This window comes from Callionymus lyra, chromosome 13 (genome assembly GCF_982586985.1).
Source record: "Callionymus lyra chromosome 13, fCalLyr1.hap1.1, whole genome shotgun sequence".
Lineage (NCBI taxonomy): Eukaryota > Metazoa > Chordata > Actinopteri > Syngnathiformes > Callionymidae > Callionymus > Callionymus lyra.
In genome coordinates this window covers 4,242,919-4,247,186 of record NC_141830.1, presented here as the reverse complement: position 1 = coordinate 4,247,186, position 4,268 = coordinate 4,242,919, and the positions used below count along the sequence as shown (strand labels likewise).

Genomic DNA, 4,268 nt, shown 5'->3' with positions numbered 1-4,268 from the left:
TCATGAATAACTATTTTCTTTTTCATCTCCTGTTAAGTTATAACTTAAATATAAGTCCTGCAGAAGTATATTAAAGTCATCAGAATATTAACGGAATTAATAATATTGAAAAGGTTTTTTGTATCATTGAATAGTTTTGTTTATAACTGTATTAAGTTATTTGTATTTTGTAATATGAATTAACTAAATTTTTTGAACGGTAGAGTTTATTTTTACTTAAATTTCAATATAGGAACGTTGGTGTCACTGATTGGATGATGAAAAGTCCTCGCGGCAGCAAGCGTGGATGTGCAGTGACGAGAGAAAGCCACAGCAGTGATTGTAACCCGGCCATGTAAGAGACGTGAGTGTAAGAAAAAGGTGAGTGTGTCGTCAGGTGAGTGTGTGCTCAGGTCTCGTCAGGTGAGTCAAAATTGTGTTACTCAGGCTGCTCAATATAGGAACGTTGAGTCACTCCCTGATTGGATGATGAAACGTCCTCGCGGCAGCAAGCATGGATGTGATTGGCTACCTTCAGTGCTAGAAGTCAGAGTGAGTTGTAGTTCCGTTGTTGTCCAGGAGGAGGCAGTGCAGTAACGAGAGAAAGCCACAGAGAGTGTTTGACAGCAGAAGAGATGTGAGAGACGTGAGTGACGTGTGTAAGAAAAAGTTGTGCTCAGGTGAGTGTGTCGTCAGGTGAGTGTGTGCTCAGGTGTCGTCAGGTGAGTCAAAAGACTGTGTCTCGCTGTGTTACTCAGGCTGCACTACAGCGTCTATTCACAGGCGCGATCCCACTACTGAGCGGCACGGGGGCTTTGACCTGCTCCGTTTCCGACCTGGGCCGGTGCACCCCTCCTTAGACGACCTGGTGGTTCCGAGCTCCCCCGGAAGCACCATATCGATACCGAGCTTAGTGCGGACACCCGATCGACATAGTCCGCTGCAGCTCAGATCTCCTGAGTTCAAACGATCCGCCAGACTCAGCCTCCCAGTGACTTGGATTACAGATGCGCGCCACCGCACCCGGCGAGGACTGACGGGCGGACGCGCGCTTTTGAGTGTCGCACCAGTGACGTCACTCGACATGGAGCCTCTCGGTAGATGGAAATAAATAACTGGAGATATTTCAAGATACGATTTTATGATAAAATAATCTTTATTTAATCTGAAATTAACACATTATCTTAAATCGTTCGATAAATGAATGAGATTTTTTTTGTGACGTCATCTTTTTATGTTGAGATTACTTTTCTCCACAGATGAATTTATTTACTTTAAGATTGAAAAAAAAAAGAATTCTTTGTTATTTGTCTTTGATCTTTATCGTAAGATTGTGTCATATTGTTCTTTCTTTTTATAGAAACTTTGTACTTGTTCTTATTTTTATAAATCTATTTATTATTATAAAGTGTTGTTGTGTCTAATTGGAAAAACAATTACCCGAAGTAGACCTCCTGAGGATCAATAAACCTTTATCTATTTATTTATAATTGATCATTGTTGGTGTTGTAGCTCCATCTGACCACTAGATGGTGGTATTTATACAAAACTAAAAGGTTTATGTTTCATCTACAACAAAAAATATCTTATTATCTTAAATCGTTCGATAAATGAATAAACTTGTTATTGTAACTTTGTTGTTGTGACGTCATCCTTTTATGTTGAGATTACTTTTCTCCACAGATGAATTTATATACTTTAATATTTTAACTATTTAGAGTTGATCATTGTTGGTGTTGTAGCTCCATCTGACCACTAGATGGTGGTATTTATACAAAACTCCTACAAAAACCAATATCTTAATTTGTTCGATAAATGATTTAACTTGTTAATGTAACTTTGTTATTGTGACGTCATCCTTTTGTGTTGAGATTACTTTTCTCCACAGATGAATTTAAATACTTTAATATTTTAACAATTTAGAGTTGATCATTGTTGGTGTTGTAGCTCCATCTGACCACTAGATGGAGGTATTTATACAAAAGGTTTATGTTTCATCTACAAAAATTGAGTAAAAACATTTAATTGAGACATTTGTGATCCATTTTAAATAAGAAAACTGATTAAAATAGAACAATAGTTTCTAATATACGATTTGAGGAATAAAATCAACCTAAAGGTTTGAGTAAAACTAGCTTTATCTCGAATTTACAGAAAAGAAAATCAAATGTTTTTATCAATAAAAAAATATATATATACAAAATATTTAAGAGTATTAAATTAATTTAAGAATTATTTAAAGTTGGTAAATGTAACATTAGTTGTGAAATAAAATATTATGATTTATTTTTCTTTCTTTTTAATATACTAACAAAACATCACCTTGTGTCTAAATCTTGGGCTCTTGTTTACGAGTGAGGGGACAATATAGTGTGACAGAAAGAACGGTGCAGAGTTCTACTTCATATTGGTGCTCCGCCCCCTAACCGCTTCGCTATTGGTTTATCCTCGAGGACCTGCCTCATTTCTGAGAAAGCTTAATGAACTCGCCACCCAGTCCACTTCCTATAAAGGCAGGAAACACCCACCGCACTTCCTCCTTTACAACTCAGCAGAAAGCTCCTGACAGTGGAATGGAATGATGGCAAATGAATATTGAAGTGAACAAATGTGTGCATGAAGTGCTAAGACTCCCTGAAAAGGGAAGACACACGTGTGTCTGCTTCGTTTGCCTAGGCCCAAATCAAACGATGATGATTGTGTGGCCTGCCGAGCGCTTCCCACGGCTTTTGACAGTGACGGGAAGCGGTCGAGGCTTGTCGACCCACGCCGCCTCAGAGATCATGATTATGATCAAGACAGGTTAATGCCATGTTGTTTAAGAAAAACAAACAACATGGCAGTCCTATATAATACGGAAACTAATTATGCTGCCGTTGCCCGGAGGCTGTTTTCTCTCCCCTACAAGAGTGTCGAGAGCAGCCGGTTCCGGGTTTAGTGTCCTGGTGTTTCTGGGTGAGGGTGCCATGGAACGGTGCATCCCGGAAACATTACTCACTAAGGGTTTCACCCCATCCTGGGATCCTGTGGGGGCGCGCTGCCGCCCCTGATCACGGGACATGTGGTGACATGTTTGAAAACCAATTTTCGAGATAAAGATCTCCAGCGGGCCGTTTCACCTATAAGTATATGTCCACGAGACCGGTTTAATCAGTCCAGCAGTTAGTGTACCTTGGGGTACTGCTGAACAGGGAGGAGAGATATACGTGACTCCCGGACACGAGTATCCAGCCCATTCTCGGACTGAAAACACATTTGCTGGAAGCTCACCATCATGTAAAAAGAAGGAAGGACGGCAGCAGGTGCTGTTATGTCCCTCCTGGGGCTCGTGGCAGCAGCTCACATGGCAGTGCGGCTGGGCTTGCTGCATATGAGGGATCTCCAGAGATGGTTTGGTTGTCTCAAGCTAGACCCCAAGCAAGACTGAGGTCGAAAAGTGAGCCTTCCCGCTTTGGTTTTGCAGGACATCAAGTATTTTGGCATCCCTGACGATGGGGAGGCACCTTGGGTCAGACCTACGCCAAAGGTGTCTGGAACAGACCAGTGTACATCAACTGGCTAGTGTTGAAAGCAATTCACAATGTCCTGCTTCACCTCCCTCGCCAACTGTCACAGTCCAACGTCCTAGAGCTATCAGACAGCTCCACCGGTGGCGTACGTGAATCGCCAGGGTGGGGTCAGATCCCCAGCCCTTCTGAGTGTGGCAAAGAAGATTTGGCTGTGGGCAGACAATCACCTGCTCTCTCAGAGCTCAGCATGTGCCGGGTGCGCTGAATGTAGTAGCAGACAGACTGTCAAGGGGGGCTGTCCAGGACGAATGGGGTCTGTCCGATTCGTGGCTGCAAAGATGTGGTCTTGGTTCGGTCACACTGTGGTCACAAAAAGGAGAACTTCAAATGTCTTCTTTGGGTCTCCCTCAGGGCCTCTGATTGCCCCCCACTAGGCGTGGACGCTTGCCCCACTTAAGTTGGCTGGCCGGCTACTGTTTGACTTCCCTCCTCTGCGGCTGGGTCTGCCTCTCAAAGTGTGGTTCTTACATAGGACGAGCTGAGTGGGACTCTGGACCCGGACGTTCTCCACACGCTGGAGAATGCCCGGGCCCCCCATCTACACGTAGGCTTATGCCTCCAAATGAGGGATGTTCTCTCACTGGTGTGCAGACAGGTCCCTGGACCACAGCTCCTGATTGGTCTCTGCCGTCCTGTTTTTCCTGCAGCATTGCTGGGTAACAGACAGACTGTGGCGACACTGAGTGTTCGCATCAGCCATAGCAACAAGGCACGTCGGGT

At 43.5% G+C, this 4,268-nt stretch overlaps 1 non-coding gene across 1 annotated transcript; it reads right to left on the bottom strand.

Annotated features, from left to right (window-relative positions):
* Positions 1-708: 708 nt before the first annotated feature.
* Positions 709-1,007, bottom strand: LOC148067005 (signal recognition particle RNA). The gene has a single exon (XR_015713295.1).
* Positions 1,008-4,268: the final 3,261 nt, after the last annotated feature.